This window comes from Lolium perenne, chromosome 4, assembly GCF_019359855.2.
Source record: "Lolium perenne isolate Kyuss_39 chromosome 4, Kyuss_2.0, whole genome shotgun sequence".
NCBI classification, from domain to species: Eukaryota; Viridiplantae; Streptophyta; class Magnoliopsida; order Poales; family Poaceae; genus Lolium; species Lolium perenne.
Window position 1 is genome coordinate 72,578,801 of NC_067247.2, and position 13,617 is coordinate 72,592,417.

Consider the following 13,617-nt stretch of genomic DNA (forward strand, 5'->3'; position numbering starts at 1 on the left):
AAGACTCAACAATACAGTAAATAAAATAAAACATGGGTTATCTCCTAAGAAGTGCTTTTCTTTAACGCCTTTCAGCTAGGCGCAGAAAGTGCAAATCAAGTAACATCAAAAGATGGAGCATCAACATTACCTCCAGGGGCGTGGGAAGTTTCTTCCACAATGCATGCTATCTTATCTATGTAAGTTTCAGAGGGCCCCTTTTCATTACTCTTAGGCTTGCTATTCTCATCAAACAAATTTTCAGGAACAAGCCAAGCATAGTTATTTTCCAAAGCTTCATACATCCCTAGGAGCTTACTAGGTATTGGCGCCTTAATTTCTCTACCATCATTAACATTATTAGTATACTTAATTCTGTCCATATCCATCTTTTTAAGGATACTAGCAAAGTTGGTGTAAGATCCAAGCATTTTTTATTTATTAAAGACTTTTCTAGCCTCTCTAGCTACACCACCAAATTCTTTTAGAAGAGTTTCTAAGACAAAATCTTTATTTTCTCCTTCCTCCATATCAGAGAGTGTAAGAAACATATGCTGAATTATAGGATTGAGATTAACAAATTTAATTTCCAACATGTGTACTAGAGAAGCAACATCAATTTCATAAGTAGGAGCAAGTTCTACCAAGTGTCTATCTTCAAAATCTTCAGCTATACTAACATGAGTGAAAAAATCTTCTATATTATCTCTTCCAATTATAGACCCTTGGCCTACCGGTATGTCTTTTAGAGCGTACTTAGGAGGAAACATGATGAAGTAAACAAAAAGTAAACTAAACAAGTAAAGAAAGACAAGTAACTAATTTTTTTGTGTTTTGATATGAAGCAAACAAGACAGTAAATAAAGTAAAGCTAGCAACTAATTTTTGTGTGTTTTGTTTAAGTGCAGCAAACAAAGTAGTAAATAAAATAAAGCAAGACAAAAACAAAGTAAAGAGATTGGAAGTGGAGACTCCCCTTGCAGCGTGTCTTGATCTCCCCGGCAACGGCGCCAGAAAAAATGGCTTGCTGCGCGTAAATGTACACGTCCGTTGGGAACCCCAAGAGGAAGGTGTGATGCGCACAGCAGCAAGTTTTCCCTCAGAAAGAAACCAAGGTTATCGAACCAGTAGGAGCCAAGAAGCACGTGAAGATTGTTGGTGGAGGAATGTAGTGCGGCGCAACACCAGTGAAACCGGCGCCAACGTGGAACCTGCACAACACAATCAAAGTACTTTGCCCCAACGTAACAGTGAGGTTGTCAATCTCACCGGCTTGCTGAAAACAAAGGATTAAATGTATCGAGTGGAAGATGGTGTTTGTTTGCAAAGAACAGTAAAAGCAGTAGAATGTATTCAGATGTAAAAGAATGGACCGGGGTCCACAGTTCACTAGTAGTGTCTCTCCAATAAGATAACTAACATGCCGGGTGAACAAATTACAGGCGAGCAATTGACAAATAAAGATTCAATACATATCAACGATGATTACTATGTCATTTAATCAGGGCATTACGACAAAGTACATAGACCGCTATCCAGCATGCATCTATGCCTAAATAATCCACCTTCAGGTTATCATCCGAACCCCTTCCGGTATTAAGTTGCTGATACGTCTCCAACGTATCGATAATTTCTTATCTTCCATGCTACTTTATTGATGATACCTACATGTTTTATGCACATTATATGTCATATTTATGCATTTTCTGGAACTAACCTATTAACAAGATGCCGAAGAGCCAGTTGCTGTTTTCTGCTGTTTTTGGTTTCAGAAATCCTAGTAAGGAAATATTGTCGGAATTGGACGAAATCTTCGCCCAGGGTCCTATTTTTGCACGGAGCTTCCAGAAGACCGAAGAGGGAAGGAAGTGGGGCCACGAGGTGGCCACACCATAGGGCGGCGCGGCCCAGGCCCTGGCCGCGCCGGCCTGTGGTGTGGGCCCCTCGCGCCGCCTCTTGACCTACCCTTTCGCCTACTTAAAGCCCCCGACGCGAAACCCCCAGTACCGAGAGCCACGATACGGAAAACCTTCCAAAGACGCCGCCGCCGCGAATCCCATCTCGGGGGATTCAGGAGATCGCCTCCGGCACCCTACCGGAGAGGGGATTCATCTCCCGGAGGACTCTTCATCGCCATGATCGCCTCCGGAGTGATGAGTGAGTAGTTCACCCCTGGACCATGGGTCCATAGCAGTAGCTAGATGGTCGTCTTCTCCTTGTTGTGCTTCATTGTTGGATCTTGTGAGCTGCCTAACATGATCAAGATCATCTATCTGTAATACTATATGTTGTGTTTGTCGGGATCCGATGGATAGAGAATACTATGTTATGGTGATTATCAATCTATTGTTTATGTGTTGTTTATGATCTTGCATGCTCTCCGTTATTAGTAGAGGCTCTGGCCAAGTTTTTGCTCTTAACTCCAAGAGGGGGTATTTATGCTCGATAGTGGGTTCATGCCTTCATTGACACCTGGGACAGTGACAGAAAGTTCTAAGGTTGTGATGTGCTGTTGCCACTAGGGATAAAACATTGATTCTATGTCTAAGGATGTAGTTGTCGATTACATTACGCACCATACTTAATGCAATTGTCCGTTGCTTAGCAACTTAATACTGAATGGGGTTCGGATGATAACCTGAAGGTGGACTTTTTAGGCATAGATGCAGTTGGATGGCGGTCTATGTACTTTGTCGTAATGCCCAATTAAATCTCACTATATTTATCATATCATGTACATGCATTGTTATGCCTTTCTCTATTTGTCAATTGCCCGACTATAATTTGTTCACCCAACATGCTTTTATCTTATGGGAGAGACACCTCTAGTGAACTGTGGACCCCGGTCCTATTCTTTACATAGCATACAATCTACTGCAATTGTGTTTTACTGTTTTCTTGCAAACAATCATCTTCCACTCGATACGTTTAATCCTTTGTTACAGCAAGCCGGTGAGATTGACAACCTCACTGTTTCGTTGGGGCAAAGTACTTTGGTTTTGTTGTGCAGATTCCACGTTGGCGCCGGAATCCCTGGTGTTGCGCCGCATCACATTTCGCCACCATCAACCTTCAACGTGCTTCTTGGCTCCTCCTGGTTCGATTAAACCTTGGTTTCTTTCTGAGGGAAAACTTGCCACTGTGCGCATCATACCTTCCTCTTGGGGTTCCCAACGGACGTGTACATTCACGCGCATCAAGCCTGTTTTCTGGCGCCGTTGCCGGGGAGATCAAGACACGCTGCAAGGGGAGTCTCCACTTCTCAATCTCTTTACTTTGTTTTTGTCTTGCTTTATTTTATTTACTACTTTGTTTGCTGCACCTAAACAAAACACAAAAAAATTAGTTGCTAGTTTTAGTTTATTTACTGTCTTGCTCTCTATATCAAAAACACAAAAAAATTAGTTACTTGTCTTTATTTACTTAGTTACTTTTACTACTGTTATCATGAGTAATCCTGAAGTTGAAGTTCGTTCTTTTAAGCAACAAGGTGGAGAAAGTTTTAAAGATGCTTGGTATAGAATTAGTAATGCTCATCATAGGTGCATTAAGAAACACTCCACCACTATCCTTCTTAGGAACTTTTATGTTGGTTTATCTAGTTGGAATAGGTATGTTCTTGATGCTCTTTCAGGAGGTAATTTCCTAGGTGCTCCCGCCTTAGAAACTAGTTGCATCATTGAGAGCCTAGTTGGAATACCACCTGTTAATGAAGTTAAAATTGAAATCTCTCTTGAGGATGTTATGAAAAAATTGGAAACCATAGAGAAAATTTTTTCAAGTGTTGAAACTAAATTGGAAATGTTATTTGATAAAACTTATGAACTTGATAAATCCTTAGGAGGAATTGATGAAAGAATTAGTGTCCTAGGAACTTGTGTTATCCATGATAATCAAACCAATAGGATTGATGAACTTGAAAAAGCTATGGGAACCTTGGGTTCAACCTTTTCTTCTCTCAAGTATAATGAGAAAGCTTATGTGGGTAAAGAGCAAAAATTCATGTACGCCTCTAAAGTGCCTAAACAAAAGAATTATTATAGGCCTAAAATTTCTAAAAACCCTAGCACCACCATAGAGAATTTAGATAATGGAGCACCTAAAGTACCCTCTGCAACAAGTTGTGTTTGCATGAAAAATAATGATGTTGATGCTTCTACTCTTGATGTTACTTGATTTGCACTTTCTGCGCCTAGCTGAAAGGCGTTAAAGAAAAGCGCTTATGGGAGACAACCCATGTTTTTACTACAGCAATTTTTTGTTTTGTTGAGTCTTGGAAGTTGTTTACTACTGTAGCAACCTCTCCTTATCATGTTTTTGTGCCAAGTAAAGTTTCTATGTTAAAATTGATGTTATATTTGGGATCGCTGCGCAGAAACAGCATTGCTGTCTGTCACGAATCTGGGCACAAGTCTCTGTAGAAAATTCGAAAAAATCTGCCAATTTACGAGCGTGATCCTCAGATATGTACGCAACTTTCATTAGTTTTGAGTTTTTCCATTTGAGCAAGTCTGGTGCCATTTTAAAATTCGTCTTTACGGACTGTTCTGTTTTTGACAGATTCTGCCTTTTATTTCGCATTGCCTCTTTTGCTATGTTGGATTCATTTCTTTGATCCACTAATGTCCAGTAGCTTTATGCAATGTCCAGAAGTGAAAATAATGATTGTGTCACCTCTGAATGTGTGAATTATCAATTGTGCACTAACCCTCTAATGAGTTTGCTTGAAGTTTGGTGTGAAGGAAGTTTTCAAGGGTCAAGAGAGGAGAATGATATACTATGATCAAGAGGAGTGAAAGCTCTAAGCTTGGGGATGCCCCGTGGTTCACCCCTGCATATTTTAAGAAGACTCAAGCGTCTAAGCTTGGGGATGCCCAAGGCATCCTCTTCTTCATCGACAACATCATCAGGTTCCTCCCCTGAAACTATATTTTTATTCAGTCACATCTTGTGTTCTTTACTTGGAGCATCGGTTTGTTTTTGTTTTTGTTTTTGTTTGAATAAAATGGATCCTAGCATTCACTTTGTGGGAGAGAGACACGCTCCGCTGTTGCATATGGACAAATATGTCCTTAGGCTTTACTCATAATTTTCAAGGCGAAGTTTCTTCTTCGTTAAATTGTTATATGGTTGGAATTGGAAAATGCTACATGTAGTAATTCTAAAATGTCTTGGATAATGTGATACTTGGCAATTGTTGTGCTCATGTTTAAGCTCTTGCATCATATGCTTTGCACCCATTAATGAAGAAATACATAGAGCTTGCTAAAATCTGATTTGCATATTTGGTCTCTCTAAGGTCTAGATAATATCTAGTATTGAGTTTTGAACAACAAGGAAGACGGTGTAGAGTCTTATAATGTTTACAATATGTCTTTTATGTGAGTCTTGCTGCACCGGTTCATCCTTGAGTTTGCTTCAAATAACCTTGCTAGCCTAAACCTTGTATCGAGAGGGAATACTTCTCATGCATCCAAAATCCTTGAGCCAACCACTATGCCATTTGTGTCCACCATACCTACCTACTACATGGTATTTCTCCGCCATTCCAAAGTAAATTGCTTGAGTGCTACCTTTAAAATTCCATCATTCACCTTTGCAATATATAGCTCATGGGACAAAATAGCCTTAAAAACTATCGTAGTATTGAATATGTACTTATGCACTTTATATTTTATTAAGTTGCTTGTTGTGCGATAACCATGTTTCTGGGGAACGCCATCAACTATTGTTGAATATCATGTGAGTTGCTATGCATGTCCGTCTTGTCTGAAGGATCTATAATTTTAGTGATTGGAGCATGCAAAATTGTTAGAGAAGAACATTGGGCCGCTAACTAAAGCCATGAATCATGGTTGAAGTTTCAGTTTTGGACATATATCCTCAATCTCATATGAGAATAATAATTGTTGCTACATGCTTATGCATTTAAGAGGAGTCCATTATCTGTTGTCCATGTTGTCCCGGTATGGATGTCTAAGTTGAGAATAATCAAAAGCGAGAAATCCAAAATGCGAGCATTCTCCTTAGACCTTTGTACAGGCGGCATGGAGGTACCCCTTTGTGACACTTGGTTGAAACATGGCATGCAAAGATCCGGTAGTCCAAGCTAAGTAGGACGAGGTGCGGGCACTATTAGTATACAATGCATGAGGCTTGCAACTTGTAAGATATAATTTACATAACTCATATGCTTTATTACTACCGTTGACAAAATTGTTTCATGTTTTCAAAATAAAAGCTCTAGCACAAATACAGCAATCGATGCTTTCCTCTTTGAAGGACCATTCTTTTACTTTTATTGTTGAGTCAGTTTACCCATCTCCCTCCACCTTAAGAAGCAAACACTTGTGTGAACTGTGCATTGATTCCTACATATTTGCATATTGCACTTGTTATATTACTTTATGTTGACAATATCCATGAGATATACATGTTATAAGTTGAAAGCAACCGCTGAAACTTAATCTTCCTTTGTGTTGCTTCAACACCTTTACTTTGATTTATTGCTTTATGAGTTAACTCTTATGCAAGACTTATTGATGCTTGTCTTGAAGTACTATTCATGAAAAGTCTTTGCTTTATGATTCACTTGTTTACTCATGTCATTACTTTTGTTTTGATCGCTGCATTCATTACATATGTTTACAAATAGTATGATCAAGATTATGATGGCATGTCACTTCAGAAATTATCTTTGTTATCGTTTTACCTGCTCGGGACGAGCAGAACTAAGCTTGGGGATGCTGATACGTCTCCAACATATCGATAATTTCTTATGTTCCATGCTACTTTATTGATGATACCTACATGTTTTATGCACATTATATGTCATATTTATGCATTTTCTGGAACTAACCTATTAACAAGATGCCGAAGAGCCAGTTGCTGTTTTCTGCTGTTTTTGGTTTCAGAAATCCTAGTAAGGAAATATTGTCGGAATTGGACGAAATCTTCGCCCAGGGTCCTATTTTTGCATGGAGCTTCCAGAAGACCGAAGAGGGAAGGAAGTGGGGCCACGAGGTGGCCACACCATAGGGCGGCGCGGCCCAGGCCCTGGCCGCGCCGGCCTGTGGTGTGGGCCCCTCGCGCCGCCTCTTGACCTACCCTTTCGCCTACTTAAAGCCCCCGACGCGAAACCCCCAGTACCGAGAGCCACGATACGGAAAACCTTCCAGAGACGCCGCCGCCGCGAATCCCATCTCGGGGGATTCAGGAGATCGCCTCCGGCACCCTGCCGGAGAGGGGATTCATCTCCCGGAGGACTCTTCATCGCCATGATCGCCTCCGGAGTGATGAGTGAGTAGTTCACCCCTGGACCATGGGTCCATAGCAGTAGCTAGATGGTCGTCTTCTCCTTGTTGTGCTTCATTGTTGGATCTTGTGAGCTGCCTAACATGATCAAGATCATCTATCTGTAATACTATATGTTGTGTTTGTCGGGATCCGATGGATAGAGAATACTATGTTATGGTGATTATCAATCTATTGTTTATGTGTTGTTTATGATCTTGCATGCTCTCCGTTATTAGTAGAGGCTCTGGCCAAGTTTTTGCTCTTAACTCCAAGAGGGGGTATTTATGCTCGATAGTGGGTTCATGCCTTCATTGACACCTGGGACAGTGACAGAAAGTTCTAAGGTTGTGATGTGCTGTTGCCACTAGGGATAAAACATTGATTCTATGTCTAAGGATGTAGTTGTCGATTACATTACGCACCATACTTAATGCAATTGTCTGTTGCTTAGCAACTTAATACTGAATGGGGTTCGGATGATAACCTGAAGGTGGACTTTTTAGGCATAGATGCAGTTGGATGGCGGTCTATGTACTTTGTCGTAATGCCCAATTAAATCTCACTATATTTATCATATCATGTACATGCATTGTTATGCCTTTCTCTATTTGTCAATTGCCCGACTGTAATTTGTTCACCCAACATGCTTTTATCTTATGGGAGAGACACCTCTAGTGAACTGTGGACCCCGGTCCTATTCTTTACATAGCATACAATCTACTGCAATTGTGTTTTACTGTTTTCTTGCAAACAATCATCTTCCACTCGATACGTTTAATCCTTTGTTACAGCAAGCCGGTGAGATTGACAACCTCACTGTTTCGTTGGGGCAAAGTACTTTGGTTTTGTTGTGCAGATTCCACGTTGGCGCCGGAATCCCTGGTGTTGCGCCGCATCACATTTCGCCACCATCAACCTTCAACGTGCTTCTTGGCTCCTCCTGGTTCGATTAAACCTTGGTTTCTTTCTGAGGGAAAACTTGCCACTGTGCGCATCATACCTTCCTCTTGGGGTTCCCAACGGACGTGTACATTCACGCGCATCAGTTGCGAACAACAGATAATTGCATTAAGTATGGCGCGTAATGTAATCAACACAAATATCCTTAGATAAAGCATCAATGTTTTATCCCTAGTAGCAGCAGCACATCCACAACCTTAGAACTTTCTGTCACTGTCCCAGATTAAATGGAGGCATGAACCCACTATCGAGCATAATTACCCCCTCTTGGAGTTACAAGTATCAACTTGGCCAGAGCCTCTACTAGCAACGGAGAGCATGCAAGAACATAAACAACACATATATGATAGATTGATAATCAACTTAACATAATATTCTATATTCATCGGATCTCGCCAAACACAACATGTAGCATTACAAATAGATGATCTTGATCATGTTAGGCAGCTCACAAGATCTATAACAATGATAGCACAAGCGGAGAAGACAACCATCTAGCTACTCCTATGGACCCATAGTCCAAGGATGAACTACTCACGCATCAATCCGGAGGCGGGCATGATGATGTAGAGCCCCTCCGGTGATGATTCCCCTCTCCGGCAGGGTGCCAGAGGTGATCTCCTGAATCCCCCGAGATGGGATTCGCGACGGCGGCGTCTCTGGAAGGTTTTCCGTATCGTGGCTCTCGGTACAGGGGGTTTCGCTACGGAGGCTTTAAGTAGGCGGAAGGGTAGGTCAAAGGGCATCACGAGGGGCCCAGACAACAGGCCGGCGCGGCCAGGGCCTGGGCCGCGCCGCCCTGTTGTCTGGCCACCTCGTGGCCCCACTTCGTCTCCCTTTCGGTCTTCTGGAAGCTTCGTGTAAAATAGGCCCCTGGGCGTTGATTTCGTCCAATTCCGAGAATATTTCCTTACTAGGATTTCTGAAACCAAAAACAGCAGAAAACAGCAACTGGCACTTCGGCATCTTGTTAATAGGTTAGTGCCGGAAAATGTAAAATAATGCTGTAAAGTATGTATAAAACATTCAAGTATTGTAATAAAAGTAGCATGGAACATAAGAAATTATAGATACGTTTGCGACGTATCACTAACCAATTTTTACCCACTGATGACCCACAAGTATAGGGGGTGTATCGTAGTATCTTCGATAAGTAAGAATGTCGATCCCAACGAGGAGCAGAAGGTGTTGGCAGCAGTTTCGATGAAGGATTCACTGTAAATGCTCACAAACAAGTATTCAAGGGGTTTTGATGTAACAGATGAATAAAGTACGAGTAAGTAAAATGCGAGAGAAATAATTGCAGCAAGTGGCCCAATCCTTTTTAGCACAAAAGGACAAGCCGGTTTGTTTACTTATAATGACCAAACGTTCCTGAGGACACACGGGGATTTTAGTCTAGTGCTTTCGCTTCATGTGGCTTAATAATCTTCATTGTTTTGATAAGTGTTGTGTGGGTGAACCTATGCTAATGCACCGCCCTTCCTAGGACTAATACATACTTGTGATTATACCCCTTGCAAGCATCCGCAACTACAAGAAAGTAATTAAGATAAATCTAACCACAGCCTTAAACTCTGAGATCCTGCGATCCCTCTTGCATCGATATACTAACGGGGGCTCAGGTTTCTGTCACTCCGGCAACCCCGCAATTAGCAACCGAATACAAGATGCACTCCCCTAGGCCCATAAATGGTGAAGTGTCGTGTAGTCGACGTTCACACGACACCACTAGAAGAATAACACCACAACTTAAATATCATAACATTGAATATTACTCAACCATAATTCACTACTAGCATTTAGACTTCACCCATGTCCTCAAGAACTAAACGAACTACTCACGAGACATCATATGGAATACAATCAGAGGTGATATGATGATGAATAACAATCTGAACATAAACCTTGGTTCAATGGTTTCACTCAATAGCATCTATAACAAGTAGAGAATAATGCCGGGAGAGTTTCCCCTGTCATACAATCAAGATTTAACCCAAATTGTTACAGCGGTGACGAGGTGCAGCGGTGGTGATGGCGGTGTAGATGGTGGAGATGATGATGATGATGATGGAGATGATGTCCCGCTCGATGATGATGGCGATGGCGTCGATTTCCCCCTCCGGGAGGGAATTTCCCCGGCGGATTCCTGCCTGCCGGAGAGCTCTTTTCTCTCTGGTGTTCTCCGCCCCGCAGAGGCGGCTGTAACCCTTCGCGAGGTCCTCTCTGTGGCTTAGGTTTTCGGGACGAAGGAGTACGCGAAGAAAAGGAGGCGAAAGGGGCTGTGGGGCCCCCACACCACAGGGTGGCGCGGCCAGGCCATGGGCCGCGCCGGCCTGTGGTCTGGGCCCACAGTGGCTCCCCTCTTCTTCCCCTTCTGGCTCCCTCCGTCATCTGGAAAAATAGGAATTTACGTGAAATTTCCTTCCACAGTTGATCTTCCGAAATATTGCGTTCTGACGGTGCTTTTTCCAGCAGAATCCTGGCTCGGTGCTTGATCCTCCAATAATGATGAAACATGCAAAATAGATGAAATAACATAAGTATTGTATCCCAATATGAAATATATCAATGAATAATAGCAAATTATGATACAAAATAGTGATGCAAATTGGACGTATCAACTCCCCCCAAGCTTAGACCTCGCTTGTCCCCAAGCGAAACTGAGCTCGATAAACAAGACCACATGTTTATGGAGTGAAGAGTCGATAAATAAAATACGGACAAGAAGCATCATATTCATTCACACAAGACATTCTAGTAAACAACTCCTCATATAACTCATCTTGAAATAAGTAAAGAGAAATCACAAGTAAAGGTGCATGAGAAATCATAGTTGGTGATGGCAAACTTTGTTCTTGGTTAGAGAACTACTAACGGATTGTACTCCTAAGCAAAGCTTTTATATAAGAATTTTATAGCTGGGCTTTCATATTCAAGCATGACAATCTCCTCATAATCATTGATAACTTCGAAGTCATATTCATTCAGATAAAATTGGTACTAAACAAGAAAGTATAAAAGACATGATTAACTGAATCATAGCATAAATGATTGGTTCACAACAACTCAATTGCTTGCTTGAGATAGAGAGAAATAGGTTTACTGACTCAACATAAAAGTAAAAGATAGGCCCTTCGCAGAGGGAAGCAGGGATTAAATCATGTGCTAGAGCTTTTCAAGTTTTGAAATCATATAAAGAGCATAAAAGTAAGATTTTGAGCGGTGTTTGTTGTTGTCAACGAATGGTAGCGGGCACTCTAACCCCCTTGTCAAACGAACCTTTCAAGAGCGGCTCCCATGAGGGACGGCATCTCTACCAGCAAGGTAGATCATCCCCCTTCTCTTTTGTTTACACATGTATTTTAGTTTTATTAAGGATGACACTCCCCCCAACCTTGGCTTTCTCAATCCATGGCTAACCGAATCCTCGGGTGCCTTCCAACATTCACATACCATGGAGGAGTGTCTATTGCAAAATTAAGTTGCTTACTGATAAATCAGAGCAAAACATGTGAAGAGAATTATTATTGAAAGTTATTAATTGGGGCTGGGAACCCCGTTGCCAGCTCTTATTGCAAAGTTATTGGATAAGCGGATGTGCCGCTAGTCCATTAGTGAAAGTCCGCCCAACAAGATTGAAAGATAAAACGCCACATACTTCCTCATGAGCTATAGAACATTGACACAAATAAGGAGTAGTAGTTTGAATATCTTAAAGGTAGCACATGAAGTATTTACTTGGAATGGCAGAAAATACCATGTAGTAGGTAGGTATGGTGGACACAAATGGCATAGGTTTGGTCTAAGGTTGTGGATGTATGAGAAGCATTCCCTCTCGATACAGGTCTTTGGCTAGCAAGGTTTGATAGCAAGCATAAAGGTTGAGGGAAACAAACAAATATACATATGCTAGAGCAATCATGCATCTTTCTCATAAGCACAAGCAATTTTAACTTCAGAATACTAAACTTATTAGCATAGAGATAATAGAGTAACGTATCTAAGTGTATTTCTCTCTTCTATTCAAACATCAGGGTGTTGTTGCTATTGACCAATGCTAAGTTTGCCAAAACCAAATAGATTTACTTGATGCTCCCAAAGTGATATCAATACTCATGTCAAGAGTAATCATATAATGGAGATTGCAAACTAAAATAAGGTGTGCAAAAAGTAAATGATAAGACTTCTCATTAATATTCCATAACGATAACTCACACCAACGGATACATAGATAACTAACTAAGAGAGATACTTCCACATTGCATACTATTCCATATGATAACTGATACGTCTCAAACGTATCTATAATTTCTTATGTTCCATGCCACTTTATTGATGATATCTACATGTTTTATACACATTATATGTCATTATAATGCGTTTTCCGGAACTAACCTATTGACGAGATGCCGAAAGGCCAGTTGCTGTTTTCTGCTGTTTTTGGTTTCAGAAATCCTAGTAACGAAATATTCTCGGAATCGGACGAAATCACCGCCCAAATTCCTATTTTTCCCGGAAGCTTCCAGAGCACCGGAGGGGGACGAGAGGGGAGCCAGGGGGGCCCCACACCACACCCCGGCGCGGGCCAGGGGGGGGGCGCGCCCCCCTAGGGTGTGGGCACCCCGTGGCCCCTCCGACTCCCTCTCTTCGCCTATTTAGGCCTCTCTGACCTAAAAACCCCGACGGAGACCACAAGACCCGAGAAAACCTTCCAGAGCCGCCGCCATCGCGAAATCAAGATTCGGGGGACAGAAGTCTCTGTTCCGGCACCCTGCCGGACGGGGAATTGCCCCCGGAGCCGTCTCCACCGCCGTCTCCACCGCCATCTTCACCGCCATCGCTGCCTCCATGATGAGGAGGGAGTAATTCACCCCCGGGGCTGAGGGCTCCGCTGTAGCTATGTGGTTCATCTCTCTCTTTATGTGATCTAGTTGAATATCGTCTATGTGCTACTCTAGTGATGTTATTAAAGTACTCTATTCCTCCTCCATGTGTGTAATGGTGATAGTGTGTGCACCGTGTGAGTACTTGGCGTAGGCTATGATTATGATCTCTTGTAGATTATGAAGTTAATTATTGCTATGATGGTATTGATGTGTATTATTCCTCCTACATATGCATGATGGTGATAGTGTGCATGCTATGTTAGTTCTTGGTGTAATTATGTTGATCTATCTTGCACTCTAAGGTTATTTAAATATGAACATTGCATTGTGGAGCTTGTTAACTCCGGCATTGAGGGTTCGTGTAATCCTACGCAATGCGTTCATCATCCAACAAAAGAGTGTAGAGTAGTCCTATTATGTGATCATTGTTGAGAGTGTCCACTAGTGAAAGCAGGATCCCTAGGCCTTGCTTCCAAGCATCGAATCTCCGTTT